The sequence below is a fragment of the Tamandua tetradactyla genome, chromosome 21 (genome assembly GCF_023851605.1).
Source record: "Tamandua tetradactyla isolate mTamTet1 chromosome 21, mTamTet1.pri, whole genome shotgun sequence".
Lineage (NCBI taxonomy): Eukaryota > Metazoa > Chordata > Mammalia > Pilosa > Myrmecophagidae > Tamandua > Tamandua tetradactyla.
Genome location: NC_135347.1, coordinates 47,983,572 through 47,997,643, shown reverse-complemented (window position 1 = coordinate 47,997,643; position 14,072 = coordinate 47,983,572).

Here is a 14,072-nt window from a genome sequence, read left to right as displayed (position 1 = left end):
TGCACCATACCCAAATTTAACTTTTATGGTCAGTTTAGTTGAACACTGTAAGTACATGGAATCTTGAATAAGGAGTGAGATTTTGTTGGTTTGTTCAGGTTAGTGTGATGCTCCAATAAATCCCAGAGTGATTTTGACAGTAAATAAAGAAGTATTTGCAAAGTCTCCTTGGGGGAATGTGGAGAAAGGAGAAAGTATTCAACTTCCTCATTTGAAGAATTTCTAATATTCTCGCAAGCAATGGGGGCAACCAAATCAATAGGCCGAGCCCTCGATCTTAGGGTTCGCCCCTACAAAATTTATTCCTGCAAAGGATGGGCTAAGCTTACTTAAAATTAGGCCTGAGAGTCACCCCCAGAGAACCTCTTCTGCTGCTCAGAATGGGTCTCTCTCTACGCCAACTCAGCATATAAACTCACTGCCTTCCCTTCTATGTGGGACATGACTCCCAGGAGTATGAATCTCCCTGGCAACATGGGACAGAAAGCCTGGGATAAGTCAGGACCTGGGATCTAGAGATTGAGAAAGTCTTCTTGACCAAAAAGGGGAAGAAAGAAATGAGACAAAGTAAAGTTTCAGTGACTGAGAGATTTTGAACAGACTTGAGAGGTTACCCTGGAGGTTATTCCTATAAATTATATATAAATATCCCCTTTTAGTTTATCATGTATTGGAGTAGCTAGAGGGAAGTACCTGAAACTGTTGAGCTTTGTTTCAGTAGCCTAGATTCTTGAAGATTATTGTATAAAGATATAACTTTTACAATGTGACTGTGTGATTGTGTAAATCTTGTGTCTAATGCTCCTTATATCCAGGGTATGGACAGATGAGTAAAAATATGGATATAAATAAATAAATAATGGGGGGACAAAGGGTAAAATAAATTGGGTAGATGGAAACTCTGTTAGCCAATGAGAAGGAGGGGTAAGGGGTATGGTATGTATGAATTTTTCTTTTTCTGGAGTGATGCAAATGTTCTAAAAAATGATCATGGTGATGAATACACAACCACATGATAATTTTGTGAGCCATTGGTTGGGCACCATATATAGAAAGTATATGTGTGAAGATTTCTCCTAAAAAATAAAAAAAAAAGAAATAGAACAATGAAAGTATGAGGAAGAGGTCTTAGAGATTTAAAATATAATTACCAAGATCATCGTGATGAATATACTACTATGTGATGATATCATGAGCCATTGATTGTACACCATGCAAGGAATGTTTGTACGTTAATAATGTTCATGTTGTATGTTGTTTTGGTTTGATAATGAAAAATAAATTAAAATATATATATATAATTATATATATATAAATTTAAAAATTTAGTTGAGATGCTGGAAAATTAAATCAAATAAATCTTTTAAAATGTTAAACAAACAAAAAGAAAATATGGAAATCATGGGGAAATAACTGAGAGGACCTATATTTAACTAATTAAAAAAATCTCAGAAAGAGATAAATAAGCAAAGAAGTATTGAAATTATCCCCCAAAGTAATAAAAATATGCTTACTAGAGCTGAAGGACAAGAATCTTTGATTTGAAATGTACCATTGAGTGTCCAACCCAATGATTGAAAATGAACTCCACACTCAGTCACACTGTGGTGATATTTCAGAACACAAACAGAAAGAACTTAAAAGCTTCTAGGAAGAAAGTGTCACAAGTCACAAAGGAGGCTGAATCAGACCAACAGTGGAATGGCTGCCAACAATATTGAATATCAGAAGACAACAGAACAATGCCTTTAAAGTTCTGAAAAGAAATACTTTCTGCCTAGAATTCTTTATGAAGATAATTTCAAAGATGCAAGCCCCAAGGACTTGATCGCCTATGAAGCATCTCCTGTCAAGTTGCTCAAGTGTGCTTCAGCAGACAGAATGAGTAACCTAGGGAGGTGGAAATGGTGGACATGACCCAAGAGAAAAGCTAAGGGTTATCCCAGGTTGTGGCAGGCTCAGAAACAATCAATCCAGAGGATAGGCTCTGGGACAAGGTGTCACTTGTAGAATAGCTAACATGGCTTAGAGTATGGAAAAAGTAAAGGCAAATGACATAAGGCAGGGAAGAGGAGCAATAGAAATTTCAGAGGGGAAACTATACTAGAAAATCTTGATCAAAATAGGAAGGAAACTTGATAGGAAGGAATCCATGTACCTTCATACCAAGAATTCTGTTTTTGGGTGGCCCAGATTCCTGTAAAAAGGCCCATGAATGAAGCACTGAATCCTAGTACATCACTTGGTTCTGCCAACATCTCTTTGTTGATTGCTTACTTTAAGAGACAAAGAACTAACATGGGAGATTTATTTGTGGTTATAGAAGAGAACCTAAGTGTACTTGGGTATTTAAATGTCAAAGCAAAGCTAGCAAAAGATGGAGCAGAGATTTTCTGGGAGGAACGACAGAAGAAAAAGTGGAATAGCTAATTATCTCATCTTTTAAAGGCTGGGTTATCAAGAAAAACTGTCAAAATTGAAGAAAGAGACATCATATCTTCTGAACTTACAAGAGTGGCCAATAGTAGAACTACAAATAATAATATAAAAACATTGAGAAAAGAATAGGAGGAGGTGGAGAAAGGGAGCTCAGGGAGTCACCGAATGTAGAGGAAAGTAAAGTCAGTAAATAGAAAATGCACATAGTAGCCAACTTCTTGATACCCAATGGATTGATCTGCAGGCCAAAAGAATTTATGTCACAGAGTCTTGGCCCCCACTGCAAAGATCCACTAAAACAAAACCTGCTTTTTAAGACAATTCATGGGTGCTTATATGGACAGTAACGTTTGAGTGGCACTCTTCTAAAACAGTGATTCTCAACCCAAGCTATGCATTATTAGAAATCACCTGGGGAACTTTAAAAGTATATATATTTTTAAAAAGGAAAAGTTTAGGCCTTACCCTAAGAGATTATGCTTTCAATGGTCTGAAATAAAGCCGAGAAAACAGTTTTTTTTTTTTTTAAAAAAAGCTTTTGAGATGTTTCTAACGTGTAAGCATGGTGGAGAGCCAGTGAGCTATAACAATAATGGTCAGTGACCAGTAGAATGAAGACAAAACAACTTTGAAAATTTGACTCTGGATTGATCTGGGGATGGGGCTGAGGATGGAGAAGCATGGGGAAGAAGACTATTGTTTTATTCCTAAGAAATTTTGTACTATTTCTCTGTCATCGCCTGTATGGTTACTTCGATAAATAGTTGGGATTTTTTTTCCCCATGTCTATACCTGTGGTAGTTAGATTCAGTTGTGTACTTGGCCAGGTGAAGGCACCTAGTTCTGTTGCTGCAGACATGAGCCAATGGTACGTGAACCTCATCTGTTGCTCATTACATCTGCAGTCAGCTAGGAGGCGTGCCTGCTGCAATGAATGACCTTTGACTTAATTGGCTGGTGCTTAAATGAGAGAGCACGACATAGCACAGCCCAAGCAGCTCAGCATACCTCATCTCAGTACTCGCAGCTCAGCCCAGGCCTTTGGAGATGCAGAAAGGAATCACTCCAGGGAAAGTTGTTGGAACCCAGAGGCCTGGAGAGAAGGCCAGCAGAGACCATCCTGTGCCTTCCACGTAAGAAAGAGCCTCAGTGGAAAGTTAGCTGCCTTTCCTCTGAAGAACTAACAAAATAAATCCCCTTTTATTAAAAGCCACTCCGTCTCTGGTGTGTTGCGTTCTAGCAGCTGGCAAACTAGAACAATACCCTTTGGTCCAACAATTCTCCTAGGAAGTTTTCTTAAAAAGAAAGTTAACAATTACTCAAATATTTATGGTCATTCTAGTGTTGTTTATAATTTCAAGAATTGGAAACACTATAAATATCCTTCAGAGGAACAATGAGTGAATAAAAATATATATCATAGCACATCTTGGAAATAATAAATACCTGAATAACATGTTGATGTTGGTCTTTACTTGTGACAGAAACTACTGGTTGCCTTCAAAATGTCTATTTTGCCCCTATTCTATAGTGTTTTAGTTTGCTATATATACCGGAAATGAGTGGCTTTCAAAAAGGGGAATTTAATAAGTTGCTAGTGTACAGTTTTAAGTCCGAGAAAATGTCCCAGTTAAACAAGTCTATAGAAATGTCCAATCACAGGCATCCAGGGAAAGATATTTGATTCAAGAAGGCTGATGAAGTTCAGGGTTTCTCTCTCAAATGAGAAGGCACATGACAAACAGGGTCAGGGTTTCTCTCTCGGCTGGAAGGGCACATGGCGAACACGGTGTAATCTGGTACCTTTCTCTTCTGGCTTCCCGCTTCATGAAGCTCCCCGGGAGGCGTTTTCCTTCTTCATCTCCAAAGGTCACTGGCTGGTGAACTCTGCTTTGTGGCGCTATGGCATTCTCTGCTCTCCCCCGAATCTCTTTCTTTCTCCAAAATGTTTCCTCTTTTATAGGACTCAGAAACTTCTCAGGACCCATCCAAATGGGTAGAGACATGTCGTCATCTAATCCAGTTTAACAACCACTCTTGATTAAATCACATCTCAAGGGAGATGATCTGATTACAGTTTCAAACATACAGTATTGAGTAGGGATTACTCTGCCTTAATGAAATGGAATGTAGATTAAAGCATGACTTTTCTAGGGGACATGCATCCTTTCAAACCAGCACGTATAGTAAGAGAATCTTTGCTTTTGGGCTGGACACATGACTACCAGGAGTAATTTTCCAACCTCTCTTGCGACTAGATATAACCTCATTACTAAGTTCTTGCCTTTAAGACATAGAGAGAAGTTTTGTGTGCAACTTAGAAAAAATGTCCTTTCTAAAGGACACCGATCCCTCTCCTTCCCTTTCTTCTTGCTGACTGGGATGTGTAACTGGAAGTGGAAGAGTCATGTTCGGCAATGGGGTGACCCAGGAGAGGGAGGCTGCCATACCAGTGGAGACAGGAAAGCACGAAATGTCGTACTGGCCCTGGGATGCCTTTCTCCAACCTTTCACGTGAAAGAGAAACCAAGTCCTCGCTTGCATAAGTCACGTTAGCTTCATTGTTCTGCTATTTATGGGACCCTCACTTTGACAAGTACAATACTCACTGAGAAGAGAAAAGCTCAAAGTGTATTTTTGGAAAAAATCGATTACAAAAGATGGTTTGGTAAACACCCCTGTGCATGTGTTTGAATGCATATTAAAAATTATAAAAGATTATACAACACAATTACTGTAGTGGCTAGCAAGGCTACATTTGAAACCTCTTCTTTTACCTTTCTAGATTATCTAGTATTTGTAGAGTTAACACAAACTAATTCCATAATCATGAAAGAAATGAAGCTGTTTTCACTTTGAAAAATATAAAATAAAACTTCCACTGGGGCTTAGTATGAATCAATGACTCATATACAGGGAACCTGCTTTGCCAAAGAAGCAACTAAATTCTCCTGAGAGATCAAGCCTTCAAGACCCTGTGTGGGGTCCGTGTGTGCTGTTTGGATCTGCTGGCACTTCCACAGCTCCTGTTCAATTTTGGAAAGAAACAGTAAAAATGAGATAGCCCTCCTGCACACGAGGTGGAAAGACTATTTCATCTGCAAAGAGCGACTTTGTCTTTAACTTCAAGGAACTGTGAAGCAAAAGTGGACATTGGAGAAAATGAGAGGAGGAGGGAACAGAGATGGAGATGGGAGGAAATAAATTGCTTCAGACAGAATAGCACAGCCCAAGTGTATGTTGACACTTTAGCTTTCTGTTTCAGCTGTTTTATCTTGACCTTGCCTGAGTATCCTGAGTTACGGTGACAAAAAAAAAAAAAAAGCAGATCATTACATCATAATTGTTTTACGGCTGTTTGTTTTTGCCCTTTTGGCTCCTGTGGCTGTGATCCATGGCTACGTTATATTGTGTCAAAAGGTAATTAAAATTTTGCAAAGAAAAATTAACCATTTTTCTTTTATTTCAAATGACTAGCCAGATGAGATGTCCATGAAGGTGGAAAGGAAGAGTTAAGCCAGAAGACCTTCAAGATTATTAAAAACAAATGTTTGGAAAGGGGATGTCAAAATCCCTCCATTGTTCTGTAAAGCTTTTAGATTCTTCCAGATATTAAAGTTTATCAATAAGCTAATGTACGTTGCATTCAGTAAATCGGTGGATTATACCTGTGGGACTTCTTTAGTGAGGTTGAACCATCCTTATTAGGGGTTCAGTACATTAACACTGAATGCTTTTTAACCCCGGAAAACTTCGATGGTATTGCAATAATTTTGATGACTTACAAAAAAAAAAAACAGAAAAATTAATGAATTAATCAGAGAACGAAAATAGCAATTATTTATATTTCATCAAAGAAATTAACACATCTTAACTTCAATTTAATGTTAGAATTGTGACCCCTATCTTATTTCTATTAGTATTGAAAATACAACTGGGGCTTGTCATCATCGTCTTTTTTCATTTTGGGGGTCTTCTTCATTTTTAAGGTATAACCCTGAAATAACACATTTCTACCTCTTCTTCCCCTTCCCATAATCCATTTATTCAGTTTAGTATACATCTTCATTCCTTGAAAAAGAATGGATATTGTCGCTGAAGATAAAATCATGTCAATAAGGGCAGGCCATGGCGGCTCAGCAGGCAGAGTTCTCACCTGCCATGCCAGAGACCTGGCTTCAATTCCCAGTACCTGCCCATGTCTTAAAAAAAAAATTACATCAATAATTCGGCTATGTTTGTTGCATTGTGACTCCAAATTTTATTTGCTTACATAATCTTTCATGATATTGATTATTAATATTTTACAGTCACAAAAAAGAAAATGAGGGAGATAGAAAAAAGGGAAGAAGGAAGGAGAGGAGGGAAACAAGAAGGAAGGAGGGAAGGAGAAGAGAGAAAAGAAATAAGAAGGCAAATATACAATCATAAAGCAGACTTTTTAGATAAGCGCTTTCTCCAAAATTGTCAATATTGTCCAAGTTTTCCAATACTGTCAATAGTATAGACAAGACGATTGAATTTCAACCCCAAGTTCAATTTGGACCAATGTTCAGATCTGCAGAATAAAACTAAAGTATATATATGTACATATATAGTCCCAAATTATTTTATTCAATGTAGGAGAATGTTTTCCATGAGTCATAGAAATAAACTTCTGCTACAGTTTTTTAAAACAGCATTTTAATTTTAAAATAAAATCTTAAAAAGGGAAAATAAACACATGTGCTTATTATCTGCAGGATCATCTGGGTAGGAAGGCACACCAAACTTTTTAGTGGATTTGTGCTGACTTGGAAACATCCTCAGTATTTAAAATTGTGCTAAGCTTGCAAGTCCATAGCAGATCAAAAATAAGAATTGTCTTGGCATGTTTGTTGGTTTTTCTTTAGTTTATATGTAGTCAGCTGGTTTCTGACCTCTTTATGTAAATATACAGCTTTTCACATAATCAGATTCCATATTACCTTGTTATGACATCACTTTGGACAGACTTTGATCCTTCACTGACTTCTCCAAACCATGCACAGAGACTTAAATAACAAAAAGATTGCTACTTCTTCACTAAATGCCACTGCTGTGGATATATTCAAGTAAGAACTCAGACCTACGGAGAAGTGAGAGATACACTGAAGAGAGGAGTATATCCTATTTAAAACTAAAATACTGAATTTCCAAAAATACTTTACATATCTTTGGTGAAATATGTATTTATTTCAAGTTCCCTTTCTCTGCAATTTTTACCACTTGATTTTTGTATGCTGTATGGTGGGGGGCTCATTTCAATCTTTTTCCATGTGACTATCCCGTTATTGCAGCTCCATTTGTTGAATTCTTTTTTTTTTTTCTTTTGGAGGGGGAAGTGCATGGGCTGGGAATCAAACCAAGGTCTCCTGTATGGCAGGCGAAAATTCTACCACTGAGCTACCTTTGCACCCCTAATATTTTTGTTCAATTGATATTATAAAACCAGGTGAATTGAAATATTGGAGTTTGAGACACCGTTACATATTATTTTTCTACGTGGAAAGTTGAAAATAAAGATTAAGATGTATTATTTGATAATCTTGGAGCTAGACTATAAAAATCACAGTGATCTCTCTAAGTTACAAAAAAAAAAAAAACGGCTTATTTAGTGTCTGATGAAGATAAATGACCTGAAGCAGCTGTGAAAAGAATTCCCACTAGCCATTGACTCTGAAAGCGTGGGGTCATTTTTTTCATTTTTGGAAAAGTATCAAAAATCAATTTAAAACAATACCAAATCTTTAGAGTTATAATGAAATGTCCTAAATTCTGTTTCAGAGGGTAATATGCTAACTGATATTGTTTTTTTTTAAGTTGATGCATTAGAGAATAACCCATACCAATTTCCATTGAACTTTGATGGCTGTTAAATACAAATCATTGTTTTCTGTAGGCCTGCTGTTCCCCAGCAGTGCCTGGTACATTGAAGGAGATTGATAAACATTGCAAAATAAATGAGGAATAAAATATTAATAATATGTTAACTCGTATGGAGACTTGGACACGAAAAGCAATGTCACACACACAAATACAAATACACAGTCCTAAAGTTGCATCACTTTAGTAAATGTTTATTGACCTCTTTCTATGCAGCAAATTTTATACTGTGTTTTGTATGCATCCTCTTATCCTATAGGAGGTGTAATGAAGTGATCTCAGTTTCACAAACGAAAGACTCCAGCTTAAGAAAGCAATGATAACATGCTCAGTGTCACACAGCTAATAAATAGTGGAGCCTGAATGAAAACTCACTTCATCCTGGCACCAGAATATACATACAGCTTTTAAACATCCAAGTACCACTCTCTCAACACACCATGGTTTCATGGTGACTTATGGTCTCTAAGTTCAATCATGGGTGATAGCTACAAAGGAAAACTACTTTTTAATAATACATTTTAAGAAAGAAATAAAACAGACAATACCAAAGGTTGAAAAGGATATGAAATAATAGGAACTCATTCTTTGCTGGAAGAAATGCAAAATTGGAAGAGTTTGGTGGTAACTTATAAAGTTAAACATTCACTCACTATAAGATCTTGCAAGCCCAGACTAGGTTATTTACTGAAGTAAGTTTAAAATTGTATTCACACAAAAACTTGTGTGCAAATGCTTATAACAACTTTATTCATAATTGCCAAAAAAAGGAAACAACCTGTGCTGGTTTGAAGCTATGTACCCCCAAAAAGCCATGTTCCTTAAATCCAATCTTGTGGGGCAGGCCTATGGTTGGGTGGAACCTCTTGATTAGGTTGTTTCCATGAAGATGTGTTACCCAATCATGGGTGGGACTTCTTGATAAGGTTGTTTTCGTGGAGATGTGACCCTGCCCATTCAAGGTGGGTCTTAATCCCTTCCTGGAGCCCTTTACAAGAGAGAACTCAGAGCCAACACAGAGGGCAGAGAGATGAAACCAAGACAACACATAGATATTTGGAGATATTAAGCTAAGAGATGAAACTCAGAGTTTGCCCCAGAGAAGCTAAGTGAGGATCCAGAGATGTTTAGATGGGAAGCCACTGGAATTAGAAGCTGAAAGCAATGCACGGGGAGCCAGAAATAGCTGGCATGAGCCACATGCCTTCCCAGCTACAGAGGGGTTCCAGATGCTGGCAGCCTTTCTTCAAAGTCAAGATATCTTTCTCTGGATGCCTTAATTTGTACATTTTCATGGTCTTAGAACTGCAAATTCGTAGCCTAATACATCGTCTTTTGTAAAAGCCAATCCATTTCTGGTATATTGCATTCTGGCATCTTTAGCAAACTGAAACACAGCCAAATGTCCTTCAACATGTACGTGAGTACTGTGTTGCATCCATACATTATAATACTACTCAAATTAAAAAAGAAATGAACTACTAACTCACGCAACATGAATTGATCCTAATTACATGTTGCTAAGTGAAAGAGTCTAGCACAAAAGACTCATATAGTATGACTTGATTTATGTCATTCCAGAAGGCATACATTTATTTCTTAACAAGTATCATTTAGCAATTCTTAGTATAGCGTGGAAAAATAAGTAAATATATTGTGATATTGACAGCCAGGTATTTTACTCCCAGGAAAAGAAGTTAAAAATAAAAGAGCCAAGGCTAGAATGAAACCTGTGGTGTTAGATTAGAATCAGAACTATCAGTACGAATTCATGTTAGTTTAAATACATGTATATGTGTATACAGGCATATATTCAGGTGGATAGATACAAATATAAATACAGATGTAGACAGAAATACCTATATTTCCTTACTCTTTCTGCTGAGAGGACCTGGAAGTAGCAACACTCTAACAAGCATTCCAAACTCATTGCTTTCTAAATACCATTTTCCAATAAAAGGAAACAGAGCTAATTTTAGCAATGGGGTAGGGAAAATACAAGATAAGCCTGAGAAAATCTTGTGGTGTCTAAAAGTAAGGAAAGAGGGCGAGCCATGGTGGCTCAGTGGCAGAGTTCTCGCCTGCCATACCAGAGAGCCAGGTCTGATTCCCAGTGCCTGGCCACGTAAAAATGAATAAATAAATAAAAACAAAAACTAAAAATAAGAAAAAAAGGTAAGGAAATAAAATAAAAATGATAATAATAATAATAAGCAGGATAGGGACACGTTAAGGACATGAGACAATCTTCAATAGTTACCAGTAGCCAAAGCTGTGAATATAAATGATTAAATAAGATAAATAAATAAATACATGTGAGTGTCAGGACAAATATTCCTCATAAGAGAATTCCAATTAATAATTGTAGAAAGAATGAAGGAGAAAGAGAAATCACCATTAGAACACTATAATAATATCTGCTGCAGGCAAAGTCCAGTGACAAATTTGCAGGTAAAACTCAAAGCAGGATGTTTGCATAGCCTCAAATTTTCCTCCCCCAGATGTTTATTAATTGCTATGGTAATTGTTCTAATTTGCTAGCTGCTGGAAAGCAATATACCAGAAACAGAATGGCTTTTTAAAAAGGAGAATTTAATGGGTTGCTAGTTTACAGTTCTAAGGCTGAGAAAATGTCCCAGTTAAAGCAAGTCTATAAAAATATCCAATCTAAGGCATCCAGGGAAAGATACCTTGGTTCAAGAAGGCCGATGAAGTTCAGGGTTTCTCTCTCATCCGAGAAGGCACATGGTGAACACAGTCATGGTTTCTCTTTCAGCTGGAAGGGCACATGGCGAGCATGGCATCATCTGCTAGCTTCTTCTCCTGGCTTCCTGTTTCATGAAGCTCCCTGGGAGATGTTTTCCTTCTTCATTCCCAAAGGTCATTGGCGGGTGGGCTCTCTGCTTCTTGTGGCTTCTCATTCTGCTCTGCTCTCTCTGAATCTCTCATTCTCCAAAATATTTCCTCTTTTATAGGACTCCAATAAACCAATCAAGACCCACCCAAATGGGTGGAGACATGTCATCCCTTAATCCAGTTTAACAACCATTCTTGACTAAATCATATCATCCAGGGAGATGATCTGATTACAGTTTCAAACATACAGTATTGAATAGAGATTATTCTACCTTTACAAAATGATATTTTGATTAAAACATGACTTTTCTAGGGGGCATACTTCCTTTCAAACCAGCACAAAAATTATTCACAAAATCCCAAGAAGTGAGTTTAATTTCCCTACTCTTCCATGTGGAGTAAAATTAGTGACTTGCTTCTAATAAATAGAACATAGAAAGGGAAAAAAATAATAACTTCGCAAAGGAGAACTAGGGAGATATGCTAACTGATAGCTCACAGTTAACATCACAAGATGTTCTAGTTTGCTAGCTGCCAGAACGCAATATACCAAAACGGAATGGCTTTTAAAAGGGGTAATTTAATGAGTTGCAAGTTTACAGTTCTAAGGTCGATAAAATGTCCCAATTAGAAATGTCCAATCAAAGGCATCCAGGGAAAGACACCTTGGTTCAAGAAGGCCGATGGAGTTCAGGGTTTCTCTCTCAAGTGAGAAGGCACATGGCGAACACAGTCAGGGCTTCTCTCTCAGCTGGAAGGGCACATGGTGAATATGGCATCATCTGCTAGCTTATTATCCTGGCTTCTGGTTTCATGAAGCTCCCCGGGAGGCGTTTTCCTTCTTCATCTCCAATGGACTCTCCACTTCGTGGTGCTGTAGCATTCTCTGCTCTCTCTGAATCTCTCTGAATATGTCTCTCCAAAATGTTTCCTCCTTTATAGGACTTCAGAAACTAATCAAGACCCACTTAAATGGGTGGAGACATGTCGTCATCTAATCCAGTTTAACAACCACTCTTGACTAAATCACATCAACCAGGGAGATAATCTCATTGCAGTTTCATATATACAGTATTGAATAAGGATTATTCTACCTTTAAGAAATGGGATTTATATCAAAACATGGCTTTTCTTAGGGGGCATATATCCTTTCAAAGCAGCACACAAGATATATCAAAATCATGTTCCCCCAGTTAAAATATACCAAGAGAGGCATGTCACTTCTGAGGATTTCTTGCCCCAAATTCATAACTTCTATTTCATTGTGAAACAATATCAGACAAACACAAATTTTAGAGGACATTTTACAAAATTTCTGCACTAAAGTTTCAAGGTCATTAAAGACCAAAAAACTGTCACAGATTGGAGGAGACCAAGAGACAGAACAACCAAATGCAATGAGCCTCCTGAACTGGAGCTAGGAACAGAAAAAAGGCCTTCATAGAAGAATTAGAAATCTGAATAAACTTAATAGTATTGCAATAATACTAATTCTTAGTTATGATAAATGCAGCATTGTTATACATAAGAGGTTAACATTAGGAGAAGTTGAATGCAGAATATGTGGAAACTCTGTACTATTTTTGCAATTTCTCTAGAAATCTAAAATTATTTCAAAAGAAAAGAAAGGATATCAGGTAGGGCATTGATAGTGCTGAGGTTACAGGATTATCGGGGCTCAAAGGCTACAGAGCCATGAATCACCTCTTCATTGACCTCCTCGGTCTGTTGCTCCCGCTGCTGCTTGAACTACCAGCCCCACCACCACTGGACATCTGACTCGTTTGCAGGGGAGGTGGCCACCGCTGCTCTAAGGATGGGATGTTGTTGCAACTGTGACCCACTCTAGAAAGAACTCCCTGAGGCCCTGCTTCTTCACCTCAATGTTCCTTCATTCAAAATATGGGGTATTGTTATGGGATTGATGAGGTCTAGGCCAGATTCCTATACCTGGCTCTATGAGAAGCTGAGAAAGTAATTGTGGTGGCTTGGAGCTAGGTAGCCCAGAATGACATGTTCTGAAACTTCATCCATCCCTGCGGGTGTGAGCGCATTGGAAGTAGGACCTTTTGATGAGGTGACTTCAGTTAAGGTGTGCCCCACCTCAATCAGTATGGGTCTTAATTCTATTACTGGAATCCCTTAGAAGCAGAATGAAATTCAGAAGGTGGAGGAAAGCCAGAGAGGGAGCAGCCAGAAGCCAAAATCAAGGGAACTCTGAAAAGAAGGGAGAGGCCAGGAGAGGCTGCCACGTGCACTGCCCTGTCCACAGGAGCCAGGACCAAGGGTCCCTGGCAGCCAGCTCAGAATGCCAGTCCTGGGGAAGAGCGCGTAGCCTTGATGAGGCCTTCATCTGGATTTCTCCTGCCTCAAAACCATAGGCCAATCAACTCCCGTTGCTTAAGTCAACAATGGGAATGTCCGTGAGAATCTGCAAATAGGAATTATGGTATTTGCTTGAGCAGACACTCACTGTAACTTAACAGCAAGTGTCTGGCATTTTCACAGTTTCTCTAATGGAAGGAGATCCCCAAATACAGGAAGGGAGTTCAGATACTGGACACCCAAGAAGAATGACAAATACACTGTATTTTGTGAGTATAATCATGGTGCAGTTGGGACATGCAAGCTAATACTTTTGAGATCTTGAAAAATTTGATTCAGCATATCTATTTGTTTAAAACCAAAAACTGGGTAGAAAATCAAGGTAAAGAGAATACTGCTTTGTTTTACTTTGTAGGATATGCATTTTGATTTGACTTTACTTCCTAATGTTCAGTTTCTTACAACTCATCATTTTTCTTCATTATCAGTCTTGCTTCTTCCCTAAAAAAATAAAATAAAAATTAACAAACAAAAAAACACTAAATTGT